This window comes from Berghia stephanieae, chromosome 1 (assembly GCF_034508935.2).
Source record: "Berghia stephanieae isolate SIO BIC M18660-M18661 chromosome 1, UCSD_Bste_1.3, whole genome shotgun sequence".
Classification (NCBI taxonomy): domain Eukaryota; kingdom Metazoa; phylum Mollusca; class Gastropoda; order Nudibranchia; family Aeolidiidae; genus Berghia; species Berghia stephanieae.
Window position 1 is genome coordinate 21,789,363 of NC_088360.1, and position 14,933 is coordinate 21,804,295.

The 14,933-nt window shown below is 36.8% G+C and overlaps 1 protein-coding gene and 1 non-coding gene across 2 annotated transcripts in view; both read right to left on the reverse strand.

Annotated features, from left to right (window-relative positions):
* The window catches only part of LOC144963519 (uncharacterized), an 11,895-nt gene extending 7,356 nt beyond the window's left edge, over nt 1-4,539 (reverse strand). Inside the window, exon 1 of the mRNA XM_078897602.1 lies at nt 4,493-4,539. The gene's annotated coding sequence lies outside the window, so the exon portion shown is untranslated. The remainder of the gene's footprint in view (nt 1-4,492) is intronic.
* Nucleotides 4,540-7,274: 2,735 nt separating this feature from the next.
* On the reverse strand, nt 7,275-7,393 carry LOC144963556 (5S ribosomal RNA). The gene has a single exon (XR_013643655.1). It is a non-coding gene; the product is annotated as a 5S ribosomal RNA (ribosomal RNA).
* Nucleotides 7,394-14,933: the final 7,540 nt, after the last annotated feature.

The following is a 14,933-nucleotide window of genomic DNA, read 5'->3' on the forward strand; positions in this document are numbered from 1 at the left end:
GCATTAATTTTATGTATTTAAACACAAATTGATAATTTAAAAAGTAGTTATAATGTCTACCGTGTTATCATCTCTGAAAACTACGAATGTTTGGACAATTGTGCTCCTTGATGACTTATGTACTGTGATATTGGTGGTTACTTATGTGTTGTGTATTGTGTGAATATATTGACACTGCATGTGTCTACACAGGATAAAACACACACGCAGACACACACAGCCACTCAATCGCCGTTTCGCATAAGACACCTCACGTCGCCATTGGTTTCAATTTCAACGCCACGCGCCATGATGTGCTCATGATTGGTTACGCTTCCGTTGTTTTTAAAACACACGGTAATTGTGCAATGTTAACCAAATAGCACACACTGTATTCTTCAATAACACGACAGTACGGTGGTAAATGAATGTTGTGATCAAGACGACCAGCACTAGTGTTTTGACACTAGATCTAGTGTTTTTGTCCAAATCCAGTGTTCTAGAATCAGACATTATATTGATGAAGATATTACAAAGATGCTTGTTAATTCTTTTATTACTAGCAGATTAGATTATTGCAATTCCCTTCTCATTGGCTGTCAAAGTAGATTAATTCATCAACTACAAAAAAATCAAAATAAAGCGGCTAGACTTATAAAATTAACGAAAAAAAGAGATCATATAACACCAGTTCTCCAGGAATTGCACTGGCTTCCTGTGAAGTATAGGATAGAATTTAAAATATTATGCTATGTTTTTAGATGTCTGGATTGATTGGCACCTGAATATTTGCAGGAACTGATTAAAAAATATGAACCTACTCGAAATTTAAGATCATCTCAGTCCCAACTTCTAAAGGTTACCACCTCAAAATCCACTTTCGGTGAAAAAGCCTTTTCATTCATAGCTCCACGCCTATGGAACGCATTAGTCCTCGGACAAAGTCCTGTGAAAATGTAACATCTTTCAGGAAATGTCTGAAGAATGAGTTGTTCCGTGAGACTTATTTTTCATAAAATAGATGTTGCTTTGATTTTGTTTTTTGTATGCATGCTTATTATGTATCATGTAGTGTCGTGATTTTTAATTTTGTTGTATTTAAACATTTTTATCTTTATTTTTATTATGTAAAGCGCCGCAGAGCACGATTGACGTGGGTGTTTAGGCGCTATATAAATTCATTATTTACTATTTACTATTAGTGCGTGTTTTTGTAAAAAGGTATAAATCTAGTGTTTTTGTCGATCGCAAACATTAAATCACTTTATTTAAAAAAATATTTAACTTTAATAAAAAATTGTTATAATACAATTATAAAAATAGCAAACGCATCAAGTGCCAACTGGCATACATTATATCAGGCACTCCCTTCCGAATGAAATATCGTATCGTAGCTCCCTGATGGGATGGACCTAAATATGACAACCGAGCTGCTCATTCTTTTCGGAAAACAGATTAGACATAATTATGTGTGTGAAAAATAATAATAATGACGAAGATGTATATTATCAATGATGTCCTTTAGACTGCCAGAAAGCAATGGGATTCCATGGAATTCACCCTTTAGACTGCCAGAAAGCAATGGGATTCCATGGAATTCACCCTTTAGACTGTCAGAAAGCAATGGGATTCCATGGAATTCACCCTTTAGACTGTCAGAAAGCAATGGGATTCCATGGAATTCACCCTTTAGACTGCCAGAAAGCAATGGGATTCCATGGAATTCACCCTTTAGACTGCCAGAAAGCAATGGGATTCCATGGAATTCACTCGCAAACTTGGTATAATGATATTATTAGTAAATAAAAATATCAATTTACGTGTCTGTTGTTAAAGGGGCTGTTTTCGTATGAGACACTTTTGTAACTGAGCGAGAGGAGTGAGTGATCTTTCTTTCTCTTTACACTCTTTGTCTCGCTCTTTGTTGGCTTTGCCAGTCGGATTAGGTAATTTAATTTTATTTAATAATTTTATTTTTTTCTTCTTCTCAAATATTAATGTGAAACATGCTTATACCTCCGAGTTTTTTGTTTAACAAAACTAATGACTTTTCTTAGGGGGGGGGGGGGGGGGTAGCCTTTTGGGGGGATCTAGTATTTTCTTTACAAAAATAGTGTTTTTAAAAATCAAACATGGTTATTTTTCAAAACCCCTGCTGGTCACCTTTGTTGTGATACAGCAACCCCCCCCCCCCCAACCCCACAGATACCCACACCCCTTGTAACATATCAATAAAGTAAACAATAAAGTTCCCTTTATTCCTCCTCATACAGAAATTAGTCTTTGGGTTTATTCAAAAGGAAGACTGGAATAACCCAGGTGTCAACCGCAGCACAGCGCCGCAAATTGAGTTAGGGAGAGGTGGCTTGTAGACGGCGACATAGCACGGGTGGAAATTAAAACAAGGCATCTTTTGGGTACGGGTCAACGACCTTAACGCTCAGCCATACCCCCCCCCCCCACACACACACACACACACACACACACACACACACACACACATACTCTCCATCAAACGCTATGGCAATGTACGGTTTCATCGAACTACGGTTTCCTCGAACGTTTTTGCTTATCCCGACGAGTTCGAGGAAACCGGCTGGAATGTGTATTATTATAATTTTACAAAAAGTTCGTTTTTACTTATTTTAAATTTTTTATCTCGGTCTAGTTCATTCCGAACTGATACCAGATTGGTGACACGGGTCACATTTATTTTGTCTATCCTGAGAAGTTCGGCAAAAGCGTAAAAAGTGAATGACAGCTCAGTGAAAGACGAGGCCATTTGCTTTTTCCGCATTTTGTGTGGCCTTTGTCTCATCACCGTTACTCAGACATGCCTTGTACTTCGAAATATTCGTAGAAATACGAATTTTTGGCTACGGCTACAGAAAAACCTTCACGTCTTGGACTCAATAATAAATCTTGTTGAAAAGGAAAGCTTAGTTTCTTGGAACCCATATTCAGCACGTTGGAGCATTTTTTTTTTTTTTGGATCATGCTGATGACAAATTATTTATTTCTAAAGCGATTTAAAGCGACTTTTAATTTTTTCCCCCTTGGAAACGACGAATATTTGAAACTTCAAATAGGCAGCTCTGCGTTACTAAACCGACAATGAGTATAAAATTTTACAAAAAATTACGCCACCGCTACGGCACCATAAGATACGTCGCCTAGGCATTCCATGAAGGAATAGAGATAACTCATCAAACAAGATGTCTGATGTCAACATGAATCACCCATGTTGTCCAGTTGAGGGGGTTGAGCAAATTGGGGGGTAAATAATCTTGCCCAAGGAAAAAAAAGTGCCTGAAACGGGGATCCAACCCGGGATCTTCTAGATTACGGGGCAATGCCTTAACTACTCGGCCACTTCGTCACCCTGAGTATATAGGTCAAAAGCAATGTATTTTGTGTGTGCCTTGTCACAACGTTACACACCAACACTGGGTACACATCTATATCAATGTATTTTGTGTTTGCCTTGTCACAACGTTACACACCAACACTGGGTCTAAGTCTAAATCAATGCATTTTGTGTGTGCCTTGTCACAACGGAACACACCAACACTGGGTACACATCTAAATCCATGCATTTTGTGTGTGCCCTGTCACAACGTTACACATCAACACTGGGTACACATCTAAATCAATGCATTTTGTGTGGGCCTTGTCACAACGTTACACACCAACACTGGGTACACATCTAAATCAATGCATTTTGTGTGTGCCGTGTCACAACGTTTCACACCAACACTGGGTACACATCTAAATCAATGCATTTTGTGTGGGCCTTGTCACAACGTTACACACCAACACTGGGTACACATCTAAATCAATGCATTTTGTGTGTGCCGTGTCACAACGTTTCACACCAACACTGGGTACACATCTAAATCAATGCATTTTGTGTGGGCCTTGTCACAACGTTACACACCAACACTGGGTACACATCTAAATCAATGCATTTTGTGTGTGCCGTGTCACCACGGAACACACCAACACTGGGTACACTTCTACTGACCGGACGACCCTATTTGAGTTTGATTCCAGTTGCAGAAAGCACAGGGTTGAGACCTTAGGAAAATCTCTTTGCTCACATTATCTCTCTGCACTCGTGTGGGTCTACCTAAAACTAAAACAAGTACCTTGGCTCGTAACAGGGATTTCTCGATTTAAAAACAAACAAAATACACCCCCCCCCCCCCCAAAAAAAAAAAAACAAAAACAACCCCCCACCACCACAACAAAATACATAATAAAAGATAAAATAAGATTTAAAAAAAAATAAAGATAAAACAAAACAAAAACAAACGGAAGTGCGCGTCACAAGCGTCAGTCTTGTCCTAAATATTTAAAGTGTTGCTGGAAATCGGAAATTTGAACCCAGCGGGTAGCTATTTGCTGTTGGGTGCACTAACTTGAAACCTTTATAAAGCGTTTTAGCCACTTTTAATGGAATGATTAATATGTGTGTCGGCGCAATTTAATAATCCCGTTTATTTTGATTTACCATATGTCTGTCCCTTCTCCTCCGCCTTCCAGGAAGACAACGCTGTTTGCGATCGACACTGCAGTAAGAAAAATACACAACAAAAAATTTAAAAAATTAAATAAAAAATTACATTATAACCCCCCCCCCCCCCTCCCAAAAAAAACAAAAAATCCCTTCCAGTCCTTCTCTATTTGAAATCGAACCTTAGACCTCCTGATTACCGGCCAGACGCGCTACCACTCCACCACAGAGGTAATCCGGTAGTTGGCACGGTTTAATGTCTATATTTTTTAAAAACAAGGGTTCGAATCTCCGCTGTTTCATACATAGTAACAAAAAAGTGATGATAATGGAGTGGCTTCGGAGGTATTTTCACCATCCCCATGCTTCAGGCATCTCCCGCCACGTGCCCTTACAGAGAGAACGTCATCCTGGTTTTGCGCATGCGTCTTTAGCCCTCGCTTCTGGTGAAGTGTCTCATGCCGCTTTCAAGATAGCCCATCGCCATTTTGAATGTTGTCAGTCATGTATTGTGCAACAGACGAATACAACACGCCATTTCAACTAACAATATTATACGTTTCTAAACTATCTTCATCATTATATAAATTAGAAATAATGTTTTAATATTATATTAAATTCTATTTTCGACATTTGTTGTCTACGACCATACGACGTTGAAAATAGGCTTTTAACGAAATTGGGTCGAACGAGACGCCGAACGCCGAACCCGAACGGATATAGCCTTCTCACGTGACCATGAACGAGATCTGGATAGTGAAGACTCTCAAGCGGTATGCAGCATCGGATCTAAGGTCACGTGATAAAGGATAGCTTGGGTTGCTGTTGGCTTGTGTTAGGGGAGGGGCAAGGTCAGTGTCATTCAATCGTATATAATTATGCACGTGGCGCTCTATACAGAGAGAAAATTATAAATTGATTACGGGCGAAGGTGGGGGGAGGGGGAGGGGGGGGGGGGTTGACCCACAAACGATTGAGGTGTTGGGCTTCGGGTAGACCATGATACGAAATCAAAGAGAAAAGGCCGCTGGTACTTGGATGGTGGAAATGGTTGGGGGGTAGGGGGGGGGTAGTGACAATCAGCATGGGATGTATATATTAACATTAATAATATAGGCAATAGATGACCAGGGATGTGTATTGTTTGTGTATTGTTTGTATATGTTTGTGTGTGTGTGTGTGTGTGTGCGCGCGCGTGTGTATGAAAGAGATTACACAAAAATACCTTTCTCGGGAGCTTCCAAATGATTACGTATACGATAAATTTGAAAACCACATTGTTGAACAGCTTGAAAAAAGGAGAACATTTATCTTTGTTTCACAAAAATAGGTTTAGAAATAAAAAAAATTTTCTAGTAGATTGATTTTGAAAAAATATTGATCAATTTTTAAAATTTAATGATAGTTTCTTTATTTTCCGGTCGGTTTTCTTGATTTATATCTCATTTTTCAATTCTCAATGCGACGAGCACACTGATGTATCTCGTGTGATTCAAAAGCGTTGTTTGTTTTTTTAATATATATATATATATATATACTGAGAGTCCTCACTAATTAATTCCTGAGCGTTGATATGGTGACGCAGTTATTACATACAAGACCTTGCAGTCGAGTCAGCAGGGCGTTTGGGTTACACAAGCACTATTTACCCATCGGTCAGCGGTACTCTTTGATGTATACAACACTCACCGCCTTTACGCAAATCCGCTTGCCCATAAATCAAGAGATGGTCTCCTAACTGTTCACAAGCGAACTGTCAAACGAGCAATCGATGATTGGATAAGAATCTCAAGATCTCATATAATAAGGTAAGTTTTGGAGAGGTGATATCCCCCCACCCGTCATCGGACAGAACTTTCATTGCGTTATATCAATTTCTATTCCGGAGTGACGAGATTAGACGAGAGGACGCGAGAAAAAACTGATCACGTGATCGGTAAGTCGTTCGTTCGGTGTCCGTTCGGTGAGCAACTATAACTCTGTAATACCGGTTCTCGTCCGATCACCGAAGTCAAGCAACGTCAGGCGTGGTTAGTACTTACATGGGTGACCGCTTGGGAACCCCGCGTGTTGTAGACATCAATTTTTTTTAATTATTTTTTTTTTTTAATTTTATCTATTTTACCATTTTATTACATTTTTTTTCTTTTCTTTTCTTTTTGTTTTAAATAAAAATGTTATTTAATTTTTATTTTTTTTTAGTAGTAGTAGTAGTAGTAGTAGTAGTAGTAGTAGTAGTAGTAGTAGTAGTAGTAGTAGTAGTAGTAGTAATAATAATAATAATAATAATAATAATAATAATAATAATAATAATAATAATAATGATGATGATGATGATGATGATGATGATGATGATGAAGATAATAATAATAGTAGTAGTAGTAGTAGTAGTAGTAGTAGTAGTAGTAGTAGTAGTAGTAGTAGTAGTAGTAGTTAGTAGTAGTAGTAGTAGTAGTAGTATGATTATTATTATTATTATTATTATTATTATTACTACTACTACTACTACTACTACTACTACTACTACTACTACTACTACTACTACTACTACTACTACTACTAGTACTACAACAACAACAACAACAACAACTACTACTACTACTACTACTACTACTACTACTACTACTACTACTACTACTACTACTACTACTACTACTACTACTACTACTACTACTAAATTAAACAAACAAATTTTAAATAACAATTTTTAAAAAAAAGAAAAGAAATAAAATGTAATAAAATTGTAATATAAATTTAAAAAAAAACTTTAAAAAAAATATCTCTACAACACGTGGGGTTCCCAAGCGGTCACCCATCTAAGTACTAACCACGCCTGACGTTGCTTGTCTTCGGTGATCGGACGAGAACCGGTATTTTCAAAGTAGTATGGTCGTAGACAACAAGTGTCGAAAATAGAATTTAATATAATATTAAAACACTATTGCTAATTTATATAAATGATGAAGATAGTTTCATCATCCATCGTGGCTTGCGCTCTTGATCATGTTGCCGGTCAACTGTCTCCACGAATCACGATCCTCTGCGGTGCGCATGAAATCTGTGTTACTTTTAAAGTCACATTTGGCCATTCTTAGCTTATTTAGATAAGTCATTCTTTGTCTTCCTCTAGCTCTCTTTCCTTCGATCATCCCAGATGTTACCAACTTTTCTATTCCGTCTCTTCTCCACACATGTCCCAGAAACCGTAACTGCCTCTTTCTGATGTTATCGACAGGGCAGGGACGGCTGGTAATAATGGGCAGGGTGGGCAAATACCAGCCTGTTTTTTTCAAGTTATAAGCTGTATTACCAGGTCCGAAATAATCTAATTTAAATTAGATAATATTAAAAGTTAGTACTTAAACTTGATAATTCGTACTGAAATCAATTTGTATGTATTTTTGATAGATTGCGAATCACCATGCACCCCGTAATGCATAAACCAGGATACGCTCCTGTTCTTTTTTATCACCACCCCCCCCCCCCTTTCCCAACCACTCCACTCCGCCCACATCGTCATCTCATCGTCACGTCGCCTGACCGTGATTTTGCTGTCTGGCCTCTCTAGTTCTAGGTCGGGCTAATTCAAATGAGCCCACCTTATAAACCAGTGAGCACTAAATAGAGATTTTGGCAAACGAACTTTTTCTTATTTATTGCCTTACTTGTGCTGGTACCATTGATGTAATAACATTGGGAAGGTTCCAGTATTGAATTTAATTTATCAATTTACTAATATTATATTAAGTTAGTATTAACTTGTGTTGTTTTAATATACTGTATTTGTTTATCCATTTAAATTATTTCTTTTTTTTTTCTCGTTTTCTTTAGTGCTTCTCAAAATTCATTTATTTAAATTGTTGTCTTATTTGTTTGTTTGTTTTGTTTTGTTTTGTTTTTTTTTGCTTTTTTTAAAAACAAATTAATTTGTTCCTTTTTTTAAAAAAAATTCTTAAAGTAATTACCGCTGTATTTTTATTGCCAGACTAAATATTTTTGCAAAACAATGTATTTTCTATTGTATTCCCTCTAATAAAACACTTTTATTCAGAAGTCACTACTAAATAAATATATAAAATACAACCACCATTTTGGTTTACTCAACAATTGAATTAGTATACGAGAAATACTCTTCTGAGAAAGGAGAGAGTTGAATTCTAAGTTATAGAGGAAATAAAGACGTTTAAAGGAAGGGTGGGCAGATTCCGTACTTGCCCGTCCTGAAGCTAATACATACATAAGATAGTTCGCGATGAAGAGGCGGGAAGCTAGGGGTTGGTTGGGTAAGGAGTAAAGATAACACGGTCGTTATTGTTATAGTCTAACGAATGCATGAGGAGAGATTGGTAGCATTATTTAATTTGTCTTAATTGTATTGTATGAATTATTGGCGAAAGCCTAAGATTAAGTAAACTTTGTTTTTAATTTGTCTTTTTTGACTATGGAACTGATACTTGTCATAGCAGACCTGCCTACTTGAAATAGGAAAATAAAAATCGTAGTTTTCAGGGTTAATAAAATGGTAGATATTTTAACTATCCTTTTAAAAAATCACCGGAATTTTCGTCTATGAAGGTATCAAATTTTAAAAAAACGAGAAAAACGGATTGGAAACGTAATGATGATGGTGATGGTGATGGTGGTAATAGTGATGGTGGTGGTAGTAATGATGATGGTAATATTATTATTGTTGTTATTATTATTATATTATTATTATTATTATTATTATTATTATTATTATTATTATTATTATTATTATTATTATTATTATTATTATTATTATTATTATAATAATTATTATTATTATTGTTGTTGTTGTTGTACGTATTGGTGGTATTACGATTGTTGTATTTTTTGTGGTTATTAATGGTATCAATTTATTGTTTGGTTCCATTTACCATTTTTTTCCACTTTAATGTATGTTGTCATCAAATTGTATGATTTAATGGCGTAATATCGTACGGTAATCATCATTGTCGACGACATCGTCGTTGCCATCATTATCATCATCATTAACAACAACAACAACATTAACAACAAGTACTACAATAGCAATAAAAACAATATCAACATCATCATATCATTTTCGTCATCGTCTCCACAACTATCATTCTAACCAACAGCACCACCAAAACCACTACCATAATTACATCCTCCCTCACCGTCTCCTCTTCCTCCTCCACCACCACCACCACCACCACCGCTACCATTATTCCAACTGCTACCACCACCGGCACAATCATTCTAACCACCAAGAGAGCAGTAAAAATGATGCAATTTGAACTCTGAATGAAACTCGTCATATCGCGGTTGTTGCTTCTCGATGAAAAATTTAAAGTTACTACGTAGTTCTGAAAATGTAACAGAAATATCAATCTCGCCGTTGAGGGATTAAAGCATCTCTTTAATTTTTCGAGTGAACGAAATGGACTTGTATTGTCAAGGTGTTGTCGCATTTTGTCTCGTCGCTTTATTTTTTTGTTGTATTCTCTTTCGTGATTCCTTTTTGATTATGTTTGGAATAATTAAAATCTACTGGTATTGTCATTTCATTGTGAATGTGATTATTTGTGGTTGAAATATTTTTTTTTTTAAAGTTGAAATATATATATATATATATATATATATATATATATATATATATTATATATATATATATATATATATATATATATATATATATATGACCGAATCATCTTTGCCCCACCACTATAAATAGGCTAGAACCGCCACTGGTTATCGATCAATATTCTTCCCTTTCTCACCTTCTCCAACACTTCCTCGTTCATACACCTGTTTGTCCATGATACCCTCAACATTCTTCTATATACCCACATCTCAAATGCCTCTAACCTCCTCGTCTCAGGGCCGGATTTACCTATAAGCTATACAAGCTGTAGCTTAGGGCCCCGAAAAAGCAATACATATATGCTCTCTGTGGCAAAATAAATGGATTAAAAAGTGTTTTGGGGCCCTCCCACGAAATTATGGGGCCCACCCGAAATTATAGCCCCCCCCCCCCCCCCCACGAAATTGTGGGGCCCCTATGAAATAAAGGGGTCTTGATGAGTCAATCCATTTCCATTTCTTGTACCTCGAATACTATTCGGGTTATAAAGAAGGCGAGTTTATTATTTAAAACATAAATAGTTGATGCGAAGTTATTAAAAAATTAATGATTTCAGTGTAGAATGCACAAAATAATGTAAATTTGCTGGATAAAGAAATTTCAATAAAAAAAATATAAGGATTTTTGAAACAAGGACAAACAAATAATCCATGGGTATTCGAAGTGTACAAGATTGTAAGGAATCACTTCAATCTTACTTTCAATATCCGTTTGTAGTAGTTCCTGTTCTTGTTTGTTGGATTTTTGTTTTCGCTTTGCCATTGCAAATTCACAGATTGTAAACGTTTTAAAAATTTTGGACTTGGATTGCAACGTTTTTGGGAATTTTAAGGTAAGTTTTAGCGATTTAGATCTAAGTTTGGTCACTACTTAAGATCTGGGGTCACTATTTTTGTTTCATGTATTGCGTCATCAGTCCCCGGAATGAAAGTTATGGGAAACGAAAGTAGGGACCACAGCAGATCTTTCGTAGAGCTTAGACTTAGGACTGCTGATGTTATTTGTTTCTTCTTCTAATTATATATGTTTCTAGCTAGCTACCAATTTAATACAGGATTTAAGAGTATAGGCGCTTAGGCTTAAGGGCACTACTGAAAGAGAACGGTCCCGAGCTCATCAATCCTAAAAATAATATTTTCTAACCCTAAGATTTATTACTAGTTTTCGATTGTTAATTTTAGGGTTGAAGAGCTCGTTCTTTGCAAAAACTGAAATATGTCTTTATATTCACATGCGTGTTTATAAATATAGGAGAGCAAGGTACACAGGCGTTACACGAGTTTTGATACTTAAAACACTGATATTTAGGCAATCTTGCCTGGATACAGTTATCTTCGGAGCTTGAAACGTGTCGGAGATTTGGTGTTTGACTCAAACTCTATGCACCATATCATCAGCTGCCAGTTGCCAGCCAGATGCTCGGCGCGATTGGTTGGCCCGATGTCAATATACTGTGACTAATTGGGATTTGATAGTTGTGCCGTGCCAGTATGATATGCGGGATCAAATGATTGTTGAAGTACACTCTCTGTGATATGAAAATAATGGCTAGGTATATGAGACATATAGAAAAGTAGATAAACTGCAGACTCTTTTGTTTTATTGAAATTAGAAACACAGTTTTTTTTTTAAATTTGATTTCTGCCAGTATGACGAATCAATAAAAAGTCCATAGACTACCTCACAATGATGGAAAAAATAAATTAACAAAACGTAAACAATAAATACATATTTCATTATTAGAGTCCAATTGTTATATAGCTAATTATTCATATTTTTTATCGTTAGTAGAATATGTTTTTCATTTGCAATAAGATTACAACGTTTGTCATTGCCACCATCAGAATTGCCTATTTTTAGACAATGGTAATGGGACAAATAACACTTCTGGTTTTTTTTAATGTGTACCCATATATGTTTTTTTTTATTCTACCCACAGTTTGCACAATGTCTACAAGGTATAAAAGTGGGGCACAAAAGAGGAAAAATAAGATCAGAACTGAAGAAGAGACACGCAAGTTGACAAAATTAGAAAGTTTCTTAACAAAGAAAGATAAAGACGTTGATGAACCAATGGGTTTGAACACAACGAGTCAGTCACAGAAAATTCATTCTTTATCCGAAACAGAACCTAGTACATCTAGTTGTGTAGAAATTATATCAAACCCATCAAGTGATATAGAAAGTTCGGCAACGAGTAAAGCAACAAGTACCATTTCAAACCCAGAGAGCAGTAAAACCACAGAAGATGTTGCATTTAAAAACAGGGAGAATGATGTTGGATTGTGGGGTGATTTAAGTAAAGATGATATTTCATATTGGGTAGAAAAAGGCTCGTCAGGGTGCCAACACTTGAATGACTCATTTGAAAAATCAAAAATGCATTTTGCAAACCAAGACAGATATTGTTCAAAAGGTTTGTTCTACCCAAAACGGGCTAATGGTGAAAAATATTGCAGAGAATGGTTAGTATATTCTCCAGCAACTGGTCGTGTATACTGTTTTGTTTGTAAACTTTTTTCAACAAATACTTCTACACCATTGTCATCTGTTGGATTTTGTGATTGGTGCAACACGTATTTAGTACAAAATCACGAAAACTCTGGACCCCATGGAATAGCTTCGGTAGCGTATCTTACAAGAAAACGTGGTTCAACGATTGACTGCAAGTTGGCAGAAGAGATAAATACTAAACGACAGTATTGGAAAAATGTTCTTGAGCGAGTTGTGGCAGTTATAATTACTATATCAGAACGTGGGTTACCTTTCAGGGGAGATGAGGAAAGGTTTGGTTCTCCACACAACGGGAATTTCCTTGGATTACTCAAACTTGTGGCAAAATTTGATCCATTTCTAGCGAACCATATCAAAGAATTTGGGAATAAAGGATCGGGTGTCACTTCTTATCTATCAAAAACTACATGTGATGAATTCATTCAAATAATGGCTCACAAGGTAAGAACCTGGATGATTTAAGAACTGGTGGGTACTTCAGCTTATCAGTAGATTCCACTCCCGACCGATCCCATATTGACCAACTGACTGTCATTGTGAGGTATGTTTCGCCAGACGATGGATTGCCTATTGAACGTTTTCTCATTTTCTTAGAGATGGGTAGTCATACGGGAGAAAATATGGCTAAATTGGTTCTAAACTACCTTACAGACGAATGCAAAATAGACTTCACCAAATGTCGAGGCCAGTCGTACGATAATGCCGCCAACATGTCTGGCAAATACAAGGGCATGCAAGAAATTATACTGCAGACAAACAAGTATGCCATGTTTATTCCATGTGCTGGTCATTCCCTAAATCTGATTGGTAGAGCAGCTGTTGACTGCTGTTTGGATGCTGTGAATTTTTTGGAATCATTCAAGAAATATACAACTTTTTTTCATCATCCACACATAGATGGGTCATATTATTATCCTTTTACAAAGATGGTGCAAAAGTTCCAAAATCGTTATCTCAAACTAGATGGGAAGCCCATTCAACAGCAACACAAGCAATACTTGAGAGTTTAACGAGATTATCTCTGCGTTGCAGCAGCTTTATACCGATACTACACAAAAGGGGGACACAAGAAATCAAGCCATGAATATTACAAATAAAATGGAAGAGTTGGAATTTATGGTAATGCTGTATCTGTGGAGTTACTTGCTAGAGGAATTTCACAAGACAAGTCAATCCCTCCAGGACCCATCAATTAGTTTAGACGTTTGTAAAAAGTTATATGCTTCTCTTTCGGACTTTGTCAAAGGTTGTAGGAATATGTTCGATCATTTTGTAGAAAAAGCTAAAGAAAAATTGCCGGATGTTGACTTTAAAAATCCCAGAAATCGAAGAAAACCCAGCAATGGTGATGGTGATGCTTTAGAGAATATCGAGCCCAGAGACAGATTTAGAATCAATTCATTTATACCCGTGATTGATGCATTAGAGTCGAATCTAGCACAACGAGCCTCTGTGTATAGTGATACTGCCAACAAGTTCTCATTCTTAACGCAATTAATTGCTACAGAAGAAGAGATTCGTGTAGGGGTCAGTGCCTTATACTAAGCTTATCCTGAAGATGTTGACATGAACCTTGTGGGAGAAGTGAAGCATTTTCACCAATACATTAGACAAAGTCAGGCCTCTGGTTCGACGGAACGTTATAGTATGACGCACCAGGATTTGTACAAAATAATATTTAACGATCACGTCAAATCAGCTTTCCTTAACGTAGAGGCAATTTTGAGAATGTTTTTAAGTATGATGATTGCAAATTGCTCAGGAGAAAGATCTTTTTCACAATTAAAAAGGATTAAAAACGAATTCAGATCAACAATGGCCCAAGATAGACTATGCTCCCTCAGTCTCGTGTGCATTGAAAGCGACAAACTACGCAGCCTATCATTACTACTTCTACTTAGATGCCTTTCGCGTCTCGACCGAAAGATCGGGTCGCCTTGGCTGTTTCCAGTATTTCCTGTGTGAGGTGTCTCCAATATTGCCGGTCCTCTGCTAGGGTTCTCAGATTTTCAAGGTCCCCTGCCGTTATGAGACTAATGCTTTGTCCAAGTGTTGTGAGGTTTTTGTTTAGGATCACGGGGAGTGTTGTGATCGGTCTTCCTCTGAAAAGGTTCCCGTGTTTTTGGAAGTATCCCGACATGGCTTGGTTTGCTGGTATGTTTTTGTCCCTGCGTAGTATGTGACCGAAAAGTTGCCATCGTTGTTGTAAAATGTCAAGGGAGATTGGTCTTTCTTTTGTGATCTTATAGAGTGATTCATTTGAGATCTTTTTGGGGTATTTGATGTCCAGTACCC